Source organism: Bufo bufo, chromosome 4 (assembly GCF_905171765.1).
Source record: "Bufo bufo chromosome 4, aBufBuf1.1, whole genome shotgun sequence".
Taxonomy (NCBI): domain Eukaryota; kingdom Metazoa; phylum Chordata; class Amphibia; order Anura; family Bufonidae; genus Bufo; species Bufo bufo.
In genome coordinates, this window is record NC_053392.1 from 6852827 (window position 1) to 6872914 (window position 20088).

Sequence of the window (20088 nt, forward strand, 5' to 3'; positions counted from 1 at the left end):
GAGACCACCGACTGCAGAGAGAGGAGCGGACCTCCACTAATGTCCGAGATGTGAGAGCTGAGAAGAGCACTGTCCCCAACAGAGAGATGGAGGAGGAGACCACCGACTGCATAGAGAGGAGCGGACCTCCACTAATGGCCGAGCTGTGAGAGCAGAGAAGAGCACAGCCGTCAAAAGAGAGATGGAGGAGTAGACAACCGACTGCAGAGAGAGGAGCGGACCTCCACTAATGGCCGAGCTATGAGAGCGGAGAAGAGCACTGCCCCAATAGAGAGATGGAGGAGACCACCGACTGCAGAGAGGAGCGGACCTCCACTAATGGCTGAGCTGTGAGAGCGGAGAAGAGCACTGCCCCCAACAGAGAGATGGAGGAGGAGACCACCGACTGCCGAGAGAGGAGCGGACCTCCACTAATGGCCGAGCTGTGAGAGCGGAGAAGAGCACTGTCCCCAACAGAGAGATGGAGGAGTAGACCACCGACAGCAGAGCGGAGCGGACCTCCACTAATGGCCGAGCTGTGAGAGCAGAGAGATGGAGACCACCGATTGCAGAGAGAGGAACGGACATCAAATAATGGCCGAGCTATGAGAGCGGAGAAGAGCACTGTCCCCAACAGAGAGATGGAGGAGGAGACCACCGACTGCAGAGAGAGGATCGGACCTCACACTAATGGCTGAGCTGTGAGAGCAGAGAAGAGCACTGCTCCCAACAGAGAGATGGAGTAGGAGACCACAGACTGCAGAGAGGAGCGGACCTCCACTAATGGTCGAGCTGTGAGAGCGGAGAAGAGCACTGCCCCCAACAGAGAGATGGAGGAGGAGACCACCGACTGCAGAGATAGGAGCGGACCTCCACTAATGGCTGAGCTGTGAGAGCGGAGAAGAGCACTGCCCCCAACAGAGAGATGGAGGAGGAGAACACCGACTGCAGAGAGAGGAGCTGACCTCCACTAATGTCCGAGATGTGAGAGCGGAGAAGAGCACTGTCCCCAACAGAGAGATGGAGGAGGAGACCACCGACTGCAGAGAGGAGCGGACCTCCACTAATGGTCGAGCTGTGAGAGCGGAGAAGAGCACTGCCCCCAACAGAGAGATGGAGGAGGAGACCACCGACTGCAGAGATAGGAGCGGACCTCCACTAATGGCTGAGCTGTGAGAGCGGAGAAGAGCACTGCCCCCAACAGAGAGATGGAGGAGGAGAACACCGACTGCAGAGAGAGGAGCTGACCTCCACTAATGTCCGAGATGTGAGAGCAGAGAAGAGCACTGCTCCCAACAGAGAGATGGAGGAGGAGACCACCGACTGCAGAGAGGAGCGGACCTCCACTAATGGCCGAGCTGTGAGAGCGGAGAAGAGCACTGCCCCCAACAGAGAGATGGAGGAGGAGACCACCGACTGCAGAGAGAGTTGCGGACCTCCACTAATGTCTGAGCTGTGAGAGCAGAGAATAGCACTGCCCCCAACAGAGAGATGGAGGAGGAGACCACCGACTGCAGAGACAGGAGCGGACCTCCACTAATGGCTGAGCTGTGAGAGCGGAGAAGAGCACTGCCCCCAACAGAGAGATGGAGGAGGAGAACACCGACTGCAGAGAGAGGAGCTGACCTCCACTAATGTCCGAGATGTGAGAGCGGAGAAGAGCACTGTCCCCAACAGAGAGATGGAGGAGGAGACCACCGACTGCAAAGAGAGGAGCGGACCTCCACTAATGGCCGAGCTGTGAGAGCAGAGAAGAGCACTGCCGTCAAAAGAGAGATGGAGGAGTAGACAACCGACTGCAGAGAGAGGAGCGGACCTCCACTAATGGCCGAGATGTGAGAGCGGAGAAGAGCACTGTCCCCAACAGAGAGATGGAGGAGGAGACCACCGACTGCATAGAGAGGAGGGGACCTCCACTAATGGCCGAGCTGTGAGAGCAGAGAAGAGCACTGCCGTCAAAAGAGAGATGGAGGAGTAGACAACCGACTGCAGAGAGAGGAGCGGACCTCCACTAATGGCCGAGCTATGAGAGCGGAGAAGAGCACTGCCCCAATAGAGAGATGGAGGAGACCACCGACTGCAGAGAGGAGCGGACCTTCACTAATGGCTGAGCTGTGAGAGCGGAGAAGAGCACTGCCCCCAACAGAGAGATGGAGGAGGAGACCACCGACTGCAGAGAGAGGTCTCGGACCTCCACTAATGTCCGAGATGTGAGAGCGGAGAAGAGCACTGTCCCCAACAGAGAGATGGAGGAGGAGACCACCGACTGCATAGAGAGGAGCGGACCTCCACTAATGGCCGAGCTGTGAGAGCAGAGAAGAGCACTGCCGTCAAAAGAGAGATGGAGGAGTAGACAACCGACTGCAGAGAGAGGAGCGGACCTCCACTAATGGCCGAGCTATGAGAGCGGAGAAGAGCACTGCCCCAATAGAGAGATGGAGGAGACCACCGACTGCAGAGAGGAGCGGACCTCCACTAATGGCTGAGCTGTGAGAGCGGAGAAGAGCACTGCCCCCAACAGAGAGATGGAGGAGGAGACCACCGACTGCAGAGAGAGGAGCGGACCTCCACTAATGGCCGAGCTGTGAGAGCGGAGAAGAGCACTGTCCCCAACAGAGAGATGGAGGAGTAGACCACCGACAGCAGAGCGGAGCGGACCTCCACTAATGGCCGAGCTGTGAGAGCAGACAGATGGAGACCACCGATTGCAGAGAGAGGAGCGGACATCAAATAATGGCCGAGCTATGAGAGCGGAGAAGAGCACTGTCCCCAACAGAGAGATGGAGGAGGAGACCACCGACTGCAGAGAGAGGATCGGACCTCACACTAATGGCTGAGCTGTGAGAGCAGAGAAGAGCACTGCTCCCAACAGAGAGATGGAGTAGGAGACCACAGACTGCAGGGAGGAGTGGACCTCCACTAATGGCCGAGCTGTGAGAGCGGAGAAGAGCACTGCCCCCAACAGAGAGATGGAGGAGGAGACCACCGACTGCAGAGACAGGAGCGGACCTCCACTAATGGCTGAGCTGTGAGAGCGGAGAAGAGCACTGCCCCCAACAGAGAGATGGAGGAGTAGACCACCGACTGCAGAGAGAGGAGCGGACCTCCACTAATGGCCGAGATGTGAGAGCGGAGAAGAGCACTGTCCCCAACAGAGAGATGGAGGAGGAGACCACCGACTGCATAGAGAGGAGCGGACCTCCACTAATGGCCGAGCTGTGAGAGCAGAGAAGAGCACTGCCGTCAAAAGAGAGATGGAGGAGTAGACAACCGACTGCAGAGAGAGGAGCGGACCTCCACTAATGGCCGAGATGTGAGAGCGGAGAAGAGCACTGTCCCCAACAGAGAGATGGAGGAGGAGACCACCGACTGCATAGAGAGGAGGGGACCTCCACTAATGGCCGAGCTGTGAGAGCAGAGAAGAGCACTGCCGTCAAAAGAGAGATGGAGGAGTAGACAACCGACTGCAGAGAGAGGAGCGGACCTCCACTAATGGCCGAGCTATGAGAGCGGAGAAGAGCACTGCCCCAATAGAGAGATGGAGGAGACCACCGACTGCAGAGAGGAGCGGACCTTCACTAATGGCTGAGCTGTGAGAGCGGAGAAGAGCACTGCCCCCAACAGAGAGATGGAGGAGGAGACCACCGACTGCAGAGAGAGGAGCGGACCTCCACTAATGTCCGAGATGTGAGAGCGGAGAAGAGCACTGTCCCCAACAGAGAGATGGAGGAGGAGACCACCGACTGCATAGAGAGGAGCGGACCTCCACTAATGGCCGAGCTGTGAGAGCAGAGAAGAGCACTGCCGTCAAAAGAGAGATGGAGGAGTAGACAACCGACTGCAGAGAGAGGAGCGGACCTCCACTAATGGCCGAGCTATGAGAGCGGAGAAGAGCACTGCCCCAATAGAGAGATGGAGGAGACCACCGACTGCAGAGAGGAGCGGACCTCCACTAATGGCTGAGCTGTGAGAGCGGAGAAGAGCACTGCCCCCAACAGAGAGATGGAGGAGGAGACCACCGACTGCAGAGAGAGGAGCGGACCTCCACTAATGGCCGAGCTGTGAGAGCGGAGAAGAGCACTGTCCCCAACAGAGAGATGGAGGAGTAGACCACCGACAGCAGAGCGGAGCGGACCTCCACTAATGGCCGAGCTGTGAGAGCAGACAGATGGAGACCACCGATTGCAGAGAGAGGAGCGGACATCAAATAATGGCCGAGCTATGAGAGCGGAGAAGAGCACTGTCCCCAACAGAGAGATGGAGGAGGAGACCACCGACTGCAGAGAGAGGATCGGACCTCACACTAATGGCTGAGCTGTGAGAGCAGAGAAGAGCACTGCTCCCAACAGAGAGATGGAGTAGGAGACCACAGACTGCAGGGAGGAGTGGACCTCCACTAATGGCCGAGCTGTGAGAGCGGAGAAGAGCACTGCCCCCAACAGAGAGATGGAGGAGGAGACCACCGACTGCAGAGACAGGAGCGGACCTCCACTAATGGCTGAGCTGTGAGAGCGGAGAAGAGCACTGCCCCCAACAGAGAGATGGAGGAGTAGACCACCGACTGCAGAGAGAGGAGCGGACCTCCACTAATGGCCGAGATGTGAGAGCGGAGAAGAGCACTGTCCCCAACAGAGAGATGGAGGAGGAGACCACCGACTGCATAGAGAGGAGCGGACCTCCACTAATGGCCGAGCTGTGAGAGCAGAGAAGAGCACTGCCGTCAAAAGAGAGATGGAGGAGTAGACAACCGACTGCAGAGAGAGGAGCGGACCTCCACTAATGGCCGAGCTATGAGAGCGGAGAAGAGCACTGCCCCAATAGAGAGATGGAGGAGACCACCGACTGCAGAGAGGAGCGGACCTTCACTAATGGCTGAGCTGTAAGAGCGGAGAAGAGCACTGCCCCCAACAGAGAGATGGAGGAGGAGACCACCGACTGCAGAGAGAGGAGCGGACCTCCACTAATGTCCGAGATGTGAGAGCTGAGAAGAGCACTGTCCCCAACAGAGAGATGGAGGAGGAGACCACCGACTGCATAGAGAGGAGCGGACCTCCACTAATGGAAGAGCTGTGAGAGCAGAGAAGAGCACTGCCGTCAAAAGAGAGATGGAGGAGTAGACAACCGACTGCAGAGAGAGGAGCGGACCTCCACTAATGGCCGAGCTATGAGAGCGGAGAAGAGCACTGCCCCAATAGAGAGATGGAGGAGACCACCGACTGCAGAGAGGAGCGGACCTCCACTAATGGCTGAGCTGTGAGAGCGGAGAAGAGCACTGCCCCCAACAGAGAGATGGAGGAGGAGACCACCGACTGCCGAGAGAGGAGCAGACCTCCACTAATGGCCGAGCTGTGAGAGCGGAGAAGAGCACTGTCCCCAACAGAGAGATGGAGGAGTAGACCACCGACATCAGAGCGGAGCGGACCTCCACTAATGGCCGAGCTGTGAGAGCAGAGAGATGGAGACCACCGATTGCAGAGAGAGGAACGGACATCAAATAATGGCCGAGCTATGAGAGCGGAGAAGAGCACTGTCCCCAACAGAGAGATGGAGGAGGAGACCACCGACTGCAGAGAGAGGATCGGACCTCACACTAATGGCTGAGCTGTGAGAGCAGAGAAGAGCACTGCTCCCAACAGAGAGATGGAGTAGGAGACCACAGACTGCAGAGAGGAGCGGACCTCCACTAATGGTCGAGCTGTGAGAGCGGAGAAGAGCACTGCCCCCAACAGAGAGATGGAGGAGGAGACCACCGACTGCAGAGATAGGAGCGGACCTCCACTAATGGCTGAGCTGTGAGAGCGGAGAAGAGCACTGCCCCCAACAGAGAGATGGAGGAGGAGAACACCGACTGCAGAGAGAGGAGCTGACCTCCACTAATGTCCGAGATGTGAGAGCGGAGAAGAGCACTGTCCCCAACAGAGAGATGGAGGAGGAGACCACCGACTGCATAGAGAGGAGCGGACCTCCACTAATAGCAGAGCTGTGAGAGCAGAGAAGAGCACTGCCGTCAAAAGAGAGATGGAGGAGTAGACAACCGACTGCAGAGAGAGGAGCGGACCTCCACTAATGGCCGAGCTATGAGAGCGGAGAAGAGCACTGCCCCAATAGAGAGATGGAGGAGACCACCGACTGCAGAGAGGAGCGGACCTCCACTAATGGCTGAGCTGTGAGAGCGGAGAAGAGCACTGCCCCCAACAGAGAGATGGAGGAGGAGACCACCGACTGCAGAGAGGAGGGGACCTCCACTAATGGCCGAGATGTGAGAACGGAGAAGGCAGAGCGGAGCGGACCTCCACTAATGGCCGAGCTGTGAGAGCAGACAGATGGAGGACCACTCGATTGCAGAGAGAGGAGCGGACATCAAATAATGGCCGAGCTGTGAGAGAGAGAAGAGCACTGCCCCAACAGAGAGATGGAGTAGGAGACCACTGACTGCAGAGAGGAGCGGACCTCACTAATGGCCGAGCTGTGAGAGCGGAGAAGAGCACTGCCCCAACAGAGAGATGGAGGAGGAGACCACCGACTGCAGAGAGGAGCGGACCTCCACTAATGGCTGAGCTGTGAGAGCTGAGAAGAGCACTGCCTCCAACAGAGAGATGGAGGAGGAGACCACCGACTGCAAGAGAGGAGCGGACCTCCACTAATGGCCGAGCTGTGAGAGCGGAGAAGAGCACTGCCCCCAACAGAGAGATGGAGGAGTAGACCACCGACAGCAGAGAGGAGCGGACCTCCACTAATGGCCGAGCTATGAGAGCGGAGAAGAGCACTGCCCCAATAGAGAGATGGAGGAGACCACCGACTGCAGAGAGAGGAGCGGACCTCCACTAATGGCCGAGCTGTGAGAGCTGAGAAGAGCACTGCCCCAACAGAGAGATGGAGGAGGAGACCACCGACTGCAGAGAGAGGAGCGGACCTCCACTAATGGCCGAGCTGTGAGAGCGGAGAAGAGCACTGCCCCAACAGAGAGATGGAGGACGAGACCACCGACTGCAGAGAGAGTTGCGGACCTCGACTAATGTCTGAGCTGTGAGAGCAGAGAATAGCACTGCCCCCAACAGAGAGATGGAGGAGGAGACCACCGATTGCAGAGACAGGAGCGGAACTCCACTAATGGCTGAGCTGTGAGAGCGGAGAAGAGCACTGCCCCCAACAGAGAGATGGAGGAGGAGAACACCGACTGCAGAGAGAGGAGCTGACCTCCACTAATGTCCGAGATGTGAGAGCGGAGAAGAGCACTGTCCCCAACAGAGAGATGGAGGAGGAGACCACCGACTGCAAAGAGAGGAGCGGACCTCCACTAATGGCCGAGCTGTGAGAGCAGAGAAGAGCACTGCCGTCAAAAGAGAGATGGAGGAGTAGACAACCGACTGCAGAGAGAGGAGCGGACCTCCACTAATGGCCGAGCTATGAGAGCGGAGAAGAGCACTGCCCCAATAGAGAGATGGAGGAGACCACCGACTGCAGAGAGGAGCGGACCTCCACTAATGGCTGAGCTGTGAGAGCGGAGAAGAGCACTGCCCCCAACAGAGAGATGGAGGAGGAGACCACCGACTGCCGAGAGAGGAGCGGACCTCCACTAATGGCCGAGCTGTGAGAGCGGAGAAGAGCACTGTCCCCAACAGAGAGATGGAGGAGTAGACCACCGACAGCAGAGCGGAGCGGACCTCCACTAATGGCCGAGCTGTGAGAGCAGAGAGATGGAGACCACCGATTGCAGAGAGAGGAACGGACATCAAATAATGGCCGAGCTATGAGAGCGGAGAAGAGCACTGTCCCCAACAGAGAGATGGAGGAGGAGACCACCGACTGCAGAGAGAGGATCGGACCTCACACTAATGGCTGAGCTATGAGAGCAGAGAAGAGCACTGCTCCCAACAGAGAGATGGAGTAGGAGACCACAGACTGCAGAGAGGAGCGGACCTCCACTAATGGCCGAGCTGTGAGAGCAGAGAAGAGCACTGCCCCCAACAGAGAGATGGAGGAGGAGACCACCGACTGCAGAGATAGGAGCGGACCTCCACTAATGGCTGAGCTGTGAGAGCGGAGAAGAGCACTGCCCCCAACAGAGAGATGGAGGAGGAGAACACCGACTGCAGAGAGAGGAGCTGACCTCCACTAATGTCCGAGATGTGAGAGCGGAGAAGAGCACTGTCCCCAACAGAGAGATGGAGGAGGAGACCACCGACTGCATAGAGAGGAGCGGACCTCCACTAATGGCCGAGCTGTGAGAGCAGAGAAGAGCACTGCCGTCAAAAGAGAGATGGAGGAGTAGACAACCGACTGCAGAGAGAGGAGCGGACCTCCACTAATGGCCGAGCTATGAGAGCGGAGAAGAGCACTGCCCCAATAGAGAGATGGAGGAGACCACCGACTGCAGAGAGGAGCGGACCTCCACTAATGGCTGAGCTGTGAGAGCGGAGAAGAGCACTGCCCCCAACAGAGAGATGGAGGAGGAGACCACCGACTGCAGAGAGAGGAGCGGACCTCCACTAATGGCCGAGCTGTGAGAGCGGAGAAGAGCACTGTCCCCAACAGAGAGATGGAGGAGTAGACCACCGACAGCAGAGCGGAGCGGACCTCCACTAATGGCCGAGCTGTGAGAGCAGAGAGATGGAGACCACCGATTGCAGAGAGAGGAGCGGACATCAAATAATGGCCGAGCTATGAGAGCGGAGAAGAGCACTGTCCCCAACAGAGAGATGGAGGAGGAGACCACCGACTGCAGAGAGAGGATCGGACCTCACACTAATGGCTGAGCTGTGAGAGCAGAGAAGAGCACTGCTCCCAACAGAGAGATGGAGTAGGAGACCACAGACTGCAGAGAGGAGCGGACCTCCACTAATGGCCGAGCTGTGAGAGCGGAGAAGAGCACTGCCCCCAACAGAGAGATGGAGGAGGAGACCACCGACTGCAGAGACAGGAGCGGACCTCCACTAATGGCTGAGCTGTGAGAGCGGAGAAGAGCACTGCCCCCAACAGAGAGATGGAGGAGGAGACCACCGACTGCAGAGAGAGGAGCGGACCTCCACTAATGGCCGAGATGTGAGAGCGGAGAAGAGCACTGTCCCCAACAGAGAGATGGAGGAGGAGACCACCGACTGCATAGAGAGGAGCGGACCTCCACTAATGGCCGAGCTGTGAGAGCAGAGAAGAGCACTGCCGTCAAAAGAGAGATGGAGGAGTAGACAACCGACTGCAGAGAGAGGAGCGGACCTCCACTAATGGCCGAGCTATGAGAGCGGAGAAGAGCACTGCCCCAATAGAGAGATGGAGGAGACCACCGACTGCAGAGAGGAGCGGACCTCACTAATGGCTGAGCTGTAAGAGCGGAGAAGAGCACTGCCCCCAACAGAGAGATGGAGGAGGAGACCACCGACTGCAGAGAGAGGAGCGGACCTCCACTAATGGCCGAGATGTGAGAGCGGAGAAGAGCACTGTCCCCAACAGAGAGATGGAGGAGGAGCCAATCGACTGCATAGAGAGGAGCGGACCTCCACTAATGGCCGAGCTGTGAGAGAAGAGAAGAGCACTGCCCCCAACAGAGAGATGGAGTAGGAGACCACCGACTGCAGAGAGGAGTGGACCTTCACTAATGGCCGAGCTGTGAAAGCGAAGAAGGCCATTGCCCCTAACAAAGAGATGGAGGAGGAGACCACCGACTGCAGAGAGGAGCGGACCTCCACTAATGGCCGAGCTGTGAGAGCTGAGAAGAGCACTGCATCCAACAGAGAGATGGAGGAGGAGACCACCGACTGAAAAGAGAGGAGCGGACCTCCACTAATGGCCAAAATGTGAGAGCGGAGAAGAGCACTGTCCCCAACAGAGAGATGGAGGAGTAGACCACCGATTGCAGAGAGGAGCGGACCTCCACTAATGGCCGAGCTGTGAGAGCAGAGAGATGGAGACCACCGATTGCAGAGAGAGGAGCGGACCTCAAATAATGGCCGAGCTATGAGAGCGGGAAGAGCAATTTCCCCCAACAGAGAGATGGAGGAGGAGACCACCGACTGCAGAGAGAGAAGCGGACCTCCACTAATGGCCGAGCTGTGAGAGTGGAGAAGATTAGTGCCCCCAACAGAGAGATGGAGGAGAAGACAACGGACTGCAGAGAGAGGAGAGGACCTCTACTAATGGATGAGCTGTGAGAGCACTGCCTCCAACAGAGAGATGGAGGAGGAGACCACCGATTGCAGAGAGAGGTGCGGACCTTCACTAATGGCCGAGCTGTGAGAGCAGAGAAAAGCACTGCTCCCAACAGAGAGATGGAGTAGGAGACCACCGACTGCAGAGAGGAGCGGACCTCCACTAATGGACGAGCTTTGAGAGCGGAGAAGAGCACTGCCCCCAACAGAGAGATGGAGGAGACCACCGACTGCAGAGAGAGGAGCAAATCTCCACTAATGGCCGGGCTGTGAGAGCGGAGAAGAACACTGCCCCAAACAGAGAGATGGAGGAGGAGACCACTGACAGCAGAGAGAGGTGCGGACATCCACTAATGTCTGAGCTGTGAGAGAACAGAAGAGCACTGCCCCCAACACAGAGATGGAGGAGGAGACCACCCACTGCAGAGACAGGAGCGGACCTCCACTAATGGCTGAGCTGTGAGAGCGGAGAAGAGCACTGCCCCCAACAGAGAGATGGAGGAGGAGACCACCAACTGCAGAGAGAGGAGCGGACCTCCACTAATGGCCGAGCTGTGAGAGCGGAGAAGAGCACTGTCCCCAACAGAGAGATGGAGGAGTAGACCACCGACAGCAGAGCGGAGCGGACCTCCACTAATGGCCGAGCTGTGAGAGCAGAGAGATGGAGACCACCGATTGCAGAGAGAGGAGCGGACATCAAATAATGGCCGAGCTATGAGAGCGGAGAAGAGCACTGTCCCCAACAGAGAGATGGAGGAGGAGACCACCGACTGCAGAGAGAGGATCGGACCTCACACTAATGGCTGAGCTGTGAGAGCAGAGAAGAGCACTGCTCCCAACAGAGAGATGGAGTAGGAGACCACAGACTGCAGAGAGGAGCGGACCTCCACTAATGGCCGAGCTGTGAGAGCGGAGAAGAGCACTGCCCCCAACAGAGAGATGGAGGAGGAGACCACCGACTGCAGAGAGAGGAGTGGACCTCCACTAATGGCCGAGCTGTGAGAGCAGAGAAGAGCACTACCGTCAAAATAGAGATGGAGGAGGAGACCACCGACTGCAGAGAGAGGAGCGTACCTTCACTAATGGCCGAGCTGTGAGAGCATAGAAGAGCACTGCCCCTAACAGAGAGATGGAGGAGTAGACCACCGACTGCAGAGAAGAGCGGACCTCCACTAATGGCCGAGCTGTGAGAGCGGAGAAGAGCACTGCCGCCAACAGAGAGATGGAGGAGGATACCACCGACTGCAGAGAGAGGAGCGTACCTCCACTAATGGCCGAGCTGTGAGAGCAGAGAAGAGCACTGCCCCTAACAGAGAGATGGAGGAGTAGACCACCGACTGCAGAGAAGAGCGGACCTCCACTAATGGCCGAGCTGTGAGAGCGGAGAAGAGAGCAGAGAGATGGAGACCACCGATTGCAGAGAGAGGAGCGGACCTCAAATATTGGCCGAGCTATGAGAGCGGAAAAGAGTACTGCCCCCAACAGAGAGATGGAGGAGACAACCGACTGCAGAGAGGAGCGGACCTCCACTAATGGCCGAGCTGTGAGAGCTGAGAAGAGCACTGCCCCCAACAGAGAGATGGAGGAGGAGACCATCGACTGCAGAGAGAGGTGCGGACCTCCACTAATGTCTGAGCTGTGAGAGCAGAGAAGAGCACTGCCCCCAACACAGAGATGGAGGAGGAGACCACCGACTGCAGAGACAGGAGCGGACCTCCACTAATGGCTGAGCTGTGAGAGCGGAAAAGAGCACTGCCCCCAACAGAGAGATGGAGGAGACCACCGACTGCAGAGAGAGGAGCGGACCTCCACTAATGTCTAAGCTGTGAGAGCAGAGAAGAGCACTGCCCCCAACAGACAGAAGGAGGAGGAGACCACCGACTGCAGAGACAGGAGCGGACCTCCACTAATGGCTGAGCTGTGAGAGCGGAAAAGAGCACTGCCCCCAACAGAGAGATGGAGGTGGAGACCACCGACTGCAGAGAGAGGAGCGGACCTCCACTAATGGCCGAGCTGTGAGAGCGGAGAAGAGCACTGCCCCCAACAGATAGATGGAGGAGACCACCGACTGCAGAGAGGAGTGGACCTCCACAAATGGCCGAGCTGTGAAAGCAGAGAAGAGCACTGCCCCAACAGAGAGAAGGAGGAGGAGACCACCGACTGCAGAGAGAGGAGCGGACCTCCACTAATGTACGAGCTGTGAGAGCGGAGAAGAGCAGTGCCACTAACAGAGAGATGGAGGAGGAGACCACCGACTGCAGAGAGGAGCGGACCTCCACTAATGGCCCGAGCTGTGATTGCTGAAAAGAGCACTGCCCCCAACAGAGAGATGGAGGAGGACACCACCGACTGCAGATAGAGAAGCGGACCTCCACTAATGGCCAAGATGTGAGAGCGGAGAAGAGCACTGTCCCCAACAGAGAGATGGAGGAGGAGACCACCGACTGCAGAGAGAGGAGCGGACCTCCACTAATGGCCGAGCTGTGAGAGCGGAGAAGAGCACTGCCCCCAACAGAGAGAAGGAGCAGCAGACCACCGACTGCAGAGAGGAGCGGACCTCCACTAATGGCCGAGCTGTGAGAGCAGAGAGATGGAGACCACCGATTGCAGAGAGAGGAGCGGACCTCAAATAATGGCCGAGCTATGAGAGCGGAGAAGAGCACTGCCCCCAACAGAGAGATGGAGGAGGAGACCACCGACTGCAGAGAGAGGAGCGGACCTCCACTAATGGCCGAGCTGTGAGAGTGGAGAAGATTACTGCCCCCAAAAGAGAGATGGAGGAGACCACCGACTGCAGAGAGAGGAGCGGACCTCCACTAATGGCCGAGCTGTGAGAGTGGAGAAGATTACTACCCCCAACAGAGAGATGGAGGAGGAGACCACCGTCTGCAGAGACAGGAGCGGACCTCCACTAATGGCTGAGCTGTAAGATCGGAGAAGAGCACTGCCCCCAACAGAGAGATGGAGGAGGAGACCACCGACTGCAGAGAGAGGAGCGGACCTCCACTAATGGCCGAGCAATGAGAGCGGAAAAGAGCACTGTCATCAACAGAGAGATGGAGGAGGAGACCACCGACTGCAGAGAGAGGAGTGGACCTCCACTAATGGCCGAGCTGTGAGAGCAGAGAAGAGCACTCCCCCTAACAGAGAGATGGAGGAGTAGACCACCGACTGCAGAGAAGAGCGGACCTCCACTAATGGCCGAGCTATGAGAGCGGAAAAGAGTACTGTCCCCAACAGAGAGATGGAGGAGACAACCGACTGCAGAGAGGAGCGGACCTCCACTAATGGCCGAGCTGTGAGAGCTGAGAAGAGCACTGCCCCCAACAGAGAGATTGAGGAGGAGACCATCGACTGTAGAGAGAGGTGCGGACCTCCACTAATGTCTGAGCTGTGAGAGCAGAGAAGAGCACTGCCACCAACACAGAGATGGAGGAGGAGACCACCGACTGCAGAGACAGGAGCGGACCTCCACTAATGGCTGAGCTGTGAGAGCGGAGACGAGCACTGCCCCCAACAGAGAGATGGAGACCACCGACTGCAGAGAGAGGAGCGGACCTCCACTAATGTCTAAGCTGTGAGAGCAGAGAAGAGCACTGCCCCCAACAGAGAGATGGAGGAGGAAACCACCGACTGCAGAGAGAGGAGAGGACCTCCACTAATGGCCGAGCTCTGAGAGCGGAGAAGAGCATTTCTTCCAACAGAGAGATGGAGGAGGAGACCACCGACTGTAGAGAGGAGCGGACCTCCACTAATGGCCGAGCTGTGAGAGCAGAGAAGAGCACTGCCCCCAACAGAGAGATGGAGGAGGAGACCACCGACTGCAGAGAGAGGAGAGGACCTCCACTAATGGCCGAGCTCTGAGAGCGGAGAAAAGCACTGCCCCCAACAGAGAGAACGAGGAGACCACCGACTGCAGAGAGAGGAGCGGACCTCCACTAATGTCTAAGCTGTGAGAGCAGAGAAGAGCACTGCCCCCAACAGAGAGATGGAGGAGGAAACCACCGACTGCAGAGAGAGGAGAGGACCTCCACTAATGGCCGAGCTCTGAGAGCGGAGAAGAGCATTTCTTCCAACAGAGAGATGGTGGAGGAGACCACCGACTGTAGAGAGGAGCGGACCTCCACTAATGGCCGAGCTGTGAGAGCAGAGAATAGCACTGCCCCCAACAGAGAGATGGAGGAGGAGACCACCGACTGCAGAGAGAGGAGAGGACCTCCACTAATGGCCGAGCTCTGAGAGCGGAGAAGAGCACTGCCCCCAACAGAGAGATGGTGGAGACCACCGACTGCAGAGAGAGGAGCGGACCTTCACTAATGGCCGGGCTATGAGTGCGGAGAAGAGCACTGCCCCCAACATAGAGATGGAGGAGACCACCGACTGCAGAGAAAGGAGCGGACCTCCACTAATGGCCGAGCTGTGAGAGCAGAGAAGAACACTACCGTCAAAAGAGAGATGGAGGAGAAGACCACCGACTGCAGAGAGGAGCGGACCTCAAATAATGGCCGAGCTGTGAGAGCAGAGAAGATCAAAGCCCCCAACAGAAAGATGGAGGAGGAGACCACCGACTGCAGAGAGAGGAGCGGACCTCCACTAATGTCCGAGCTGTGAGAGCGGAGAAGAGCAGTGCCCCTAACAGAGAGATGGAGGAGGAGACCACCGACTGCAGAGTGAGGAGTAGACCTCCACTAATGGCCGAGCTCTGAGTGCGGAGAAGAGCACTGCCCCCAACAGAGAGATGGAGGAGACCACCGACTGCAGAGAGAGGAGCGGACCTCCACTAATGGCCGAGCTGTGAGAGCGGAGAAGAGCACTGCTCCCAACAGAGAGATGGAGGAGTAGACCACCGACTGCAGAGAGAGGAGCGGACCTCCACTAATGGCCGAGCTGTGAGAGTGGAGAAGAGCACTGCCCCCAACAGAGAGATGGAGGAGGAGACCACCAACTGCAGAGAGGAGCGGACCTCCACTAATGGCCGAGCTGTGAGAACGGAGAAGAGCACTGCCCCCAACAGAGACATGGAGGAGGAGACCACCAACTGCAGAGAGGAGCGGACCTCCACTAATGGCCGAGCTGTGAGAACTGAGAAGAGCATTGTCCCCAACAGAGAGATGGAGGAGGAGACCACCGACTGCAGAGAGAGGAGCGGACCTCCACTAATGGCCGAGCTGTGAGAGCGGAGAAGAGCACTGCCCCCAACAGAGAGATGGAGAAGGAGACCACCGACTGCAGAGAGAGGGGACCCCCAACTGACACCCATCACAGAACATTACAGGAGAAGGTGCATAAGGAGAGGACTACAACTCCCAGCATGTCCAGCCTGTTATTATGTGATATCAGAGGACATTACAGGAGGAGGTAGGAGAGGACTACAACTCCCAGCATGTCCAGCCTGTTATTATGTGATATCAGAGGACATTACAGGAGGAGGTAGGAGAGGACTACAACTCCCAGCAGGTCCAGCCTATTATGTGATATCAGAGGACATTACAGGAGGAGATATAAAATGGAGAGAACTACAACTCCCAGTCTACTATTTGATATTAGAGGAATTTCTGTTTGATTCAAAGCTCCGCCCCTTCAGGTCACATGACATATTTACAGCTTCTGCTCCATCATTCCTCAGTACTACATAGTTTCCGGTTGTAATCACATGACAGTGACGTCACCGCAGGTTCCGTACCACCACCTTTCTGCACTGTTGAGCCCCGCCTATTCCTGCACTGGTCACATGACAGTGACGTCACCCCAGGTCCTTCCGCTCTCTGTCCCCATGGAGAAGCTGCCCCCGGCCGCCATGATGGAGGCTCCCCTCCCAGGTAACAGGAGCTGTGGACGGGTCTGGTCCGGGCTGACACTGCTGGGTGTGCGGGGAGGTTCCTGGCGGCTCCGCCCCCTCACGTGACTTTACGTTATCACAGGTTATTGACTACTTCTAACCCTGTGTAAAGCTAAGCCCCGCCTCTTCCTGCTCTAGTCATATGACACCGCAGGTCCTGTACCACCACCTATTTACACTTCTGAGCTCCCCCTGTTCTGGTCACATGACAGTGACGTCACCGCAGGTCCTGTACCACCACCTGTCTGTACTGCTGAGCCCCGCCTTTTCCTGATCACATGACGATGACGTCACCGCAGGTCCTGTCCCACCACCTGTCCGCACTGCTGAGCTCCGCCCCCCTGCTCTGGTCACATGACAGTGACGTCACCCCAGGTCCTTCCGCTCTCTGTCTCCATGGAGAAGCTGCCCCCGGCCGCCATGATGGAGGCTCCCCTCCCAGGTAACAGGACTGCTCCGGGCTGACACTGCTGGATGTGCGGGGAGGTTCCCGGCGGCTCACTCTCGGCCGTGGTTCCGGCACATCTCGGGTAGACCCCCCTGGGTTATGCCTTGCACATATCAGTCCTCCCAGACTGCGGCAGACATGGCTCCCTGGGAGATGTGAGGGGTGAGGCAGGGCGGCCATCATGGAGACACGGGGCCGGCAGACCTTAGAGGCTCCTGTGCGGCCCCTGCCTCCGTCCATGTCTGGAACAGGTCCGCTGCGGCCACCATCCAGGGGAGTAATGCGGCCTCTGTGGCCTCCTGGTCTGTCAGGGCGGTCACCACAGCCGGAGGGTCTGCTCTTCAATATGGCCGCCCGTTTAGGGAATGACAATGGGTGTAATGGCCGCCGTCCAGCCCGGCATTGTATATAGGCTTACCTACAGAGCTCAGGAGGGCGCGGCTCCGCCAAATATCTCCGACATCAGGTTCTACACCAAACACAGACCTGGAGTCGTATAGATGTCCACCTCCTTGTCCTCACCCAGATTACACCCTGCAGGGATGTAGATGTCCTCACCCAGATTACACCCTGCAGGGATGTAGATGTCCTCACCCAGATTACACCCTGCAGGGATGTAGATGTCCTCATCCAGATTACACCCTGCACTGATGTAGATGTCCTCACCCAGATTACACCCTGCAGGGATGTAGATGTCCTCACCCAGATTACACCCTGCAGTGATGTAGATGTCCTCACTCAGATTACACCCTGCAGGGATGTAGATGTCCTCACTCAGATTACACCCTGCAGGGATGTAGATGTCCTCACCCAGATTACACCCTGCAGGGACGTAGATGTCCTCACCCAGATTACACCCTGCAGGGACGTAGATGTCCTCACCCAGATTAAACCCTGCAGGGATGTAGATGTCCTCACCCAGATTACACCCTGCAGGGATGTAGATGTTCTCACCCAGATTACACCCTGCAGGGATGTAGATGTCCTCGCCCAGATTACACCCTGCAGGGATGTAGATGTCTTCGCCCAGATTACACCCTGCAGGGATGTAGATGTCCTCACCCAGATTACACCCTGCAGGGATGTAGATGTCCTCACCCAGATTACACCCTGCAGTGATGTAGATGTCCTCGCCCAGATTACACACTGCAGTGATGTAGATGTCCTCACCCGGATTAAACCCTGCATTATTGTAGATGTCCTCACCCAGATTACACCCTGCAGGGATGTAGATGTCCTCACCCAGATTACACCCTGCAGTGATGTAGATGTCCTCACCCAGATTACACACTGCAGTGATGTAGATGTCCTCGCCCAGATTACACCCTGCAGTGATGTAGATGTCCTCACCCGGATTAAACCCTGCATTGATGTAGATGTCCTCACCCAGATTACACCCTGCAGGGATGTGGATGTCCTCACCCAGATTACACCCTGCAGGGATGTAGATGTCCACCTCCTTGTCCTCACCCAGATTACACCCTGCAGTGAAGTAGATGTCCTCACACAGATTACACCCTGCAGTGATGTAGATGTCCACCTTCTTGTTCTCACCCAGATTACACCCTGCAGTGATGTAGATGTCCACCTCCTTGTCCTCACCCAGATTACACTCTGCAGTGAGGGCTTCACCTCCACCTCCTGTGCTGAGCAGCTAGAAGGCAGTGGTTTCTGTATTGCTGCCTGGTATTCCCGGTAATGATTCCCTTCGGTCCACATTCCACCATCTAGGACCATCTACAGAATTCTCAGTATAAGGATCAGTGAGACAGACATAGCTGATACTTTGCTAACCCTTCGATGTCTGACAACCATGTACATATATCATCACAAACTACTCCTCCTCATCAGTGGTCTCTCGATGCCCCCCTTTTTATCAATGTCATTTCCTATCCCCCCCTTTCTGACCCCACGGACAGCAGCAGAGCTGGTTCATAGCATTACAGGATTGGGGGTTGTAAAAAGTCAATGGAGAGGTGTCTGGGCTGGAAGGTCTATGAGAGGACCTCCGAGGACTATGTCCTCCATCTTCTTGATGAGTTCAGCTACAGCTGTGGGTACACAGAGGATCCCAGCAGTATCCCGGGGGCTTCTGTTTACCCCTGTGCCCGAATCCGTATTTCCTCACACTTCGTGGTAACGAATCGCATTCTATCCTAAAATGGTGACTACACGTGTGAGGACATGGAGCAAGGAACTCTGGGAAGGCGGGATCACCCACAATGCCATGCGTGCAGCCAATCAGCAGCCAGCCCTGTGATGTCACTGCCCTATAAATAGCCTCAGCCATCTTGGATTCTGCCAGTTTCCAGTGCACTTAGTGCAGGGAGAGACGTCAGCAGGCGCTAGGGACAGTGCGAGGAAAGACTTCATTGTGCTGGGAAAACGATTTACAAGTTCAGGGAAAGATTCTTCAAGGTGCAGGGAAAGGACGGGGAGGGATCATTCCGCAGGGTTCAGTCGGGGAGGAACAATCCTATTACACCTTGCTGCACTGACTGCGGAGCCAGATTGCAGTTATTCTGCACTGTATGATACCGCAGTAATCTGCTTGTGATCGGGGGGCAGGCGCTGTGATGCCGCCATTTACCGGGTGCATTAATTGGAACTATACCTACGTCCTATTAGCCGTCCTGCGGTGATTTTACATTATTTTACTTTTCTGGGGTTTAATAATAGGGGGGAAGAAAATATATGTGATAATTGCCGTTCAGCGGGTTATGTAGGGCATAGAGCAGAGATCTACGAGCTCTTCTGGGCGCCGCTCCGTTCACCCGCTGTGCCCCCTGCAGCACTCCTGCCTGGTATGCTAATGAATACCATCGGAACAGGAGGAGGGGACGGCAGGGTTTCTCATTGGGCGTCTCCTTCTCCCTGGCTGTGACGCTCTGTGTTCAGCCCTGATTATCGGAGGGAGCTCTCTTCCCTTTATAGGGGTTTAGTCCTGATATCAGGTTGCTCTCATCCCTCTATGGAGGTTCAGTCCTAAATATCGGGGGAACGCTCTCGTCCTTCTATGGGGTTCACACTTTCTGAGGATTTTTCTTTTCCATTAGAAGCAAAAAACTGAAGGGTCAGAAATTCTCCTGGAAACTATAAAATGTCCGGTGAATCTGCGGCTTATAAACTGCTGCCGGCTGCCCATAGACTTCCAGGCTGCTGACTGCCAGACCCCAGTCATCCGGACACTCAGAGGGCAGCGGGGTGAACTCCACCCTAATCCACCCGCAGGTTCCTCTGCCGCATTTCAGGATATTGTATTCAGTCTGTGTGTTATCTCCTATAGGTTCTGATTCTAGAAGGAGAAGTCCCCCCGAGAGATGTCCCCGTCCTCTGTACTCCAAGGACTGTCCAGAGGAGAACCATCAGGTAGATGGAGCTGAAGTCTCCCCAGAATCTGACCAGAAAAAGATTGAACCAAAGATCATTTTACATTTCTCTTCTTTAGGATGAAAATCTGATGGATATTAAGGCTGAGGTTAAAGATGAAGCAGAAGAGGAGACGGATTTATGGGGCGATCAGCAGGGTAAGGAGGGGGGCTGTCATGGGTCACCTGGATACTACTCCCATCATCTCATCATCACATGTAATAATCTCTCCTGTCCCTGTGTGTTTCCTACAGATGGACTCATAGAAGGAAATTCCCCCGAGAGATGTCCCCGTCCTCTGTATTCCCAGG

At 56.3% G+C, this 20088-nt stretch overlaps 1 protein-coding gene across 1 annotated transcript in view; it reads left to right on the forward strand.

Annotated features, from left to right (window-relative positions):
* Positions 1-20088, forward strand: part of LOC120998324 (aspartic and glutamic acid-rich protein-like) — a 2513920-nt gene that overhangs the window by 278131 nt on the left and 2215701 nt on the right. The gene's annotated exons all lie outside the window — the stretch shown is intronic.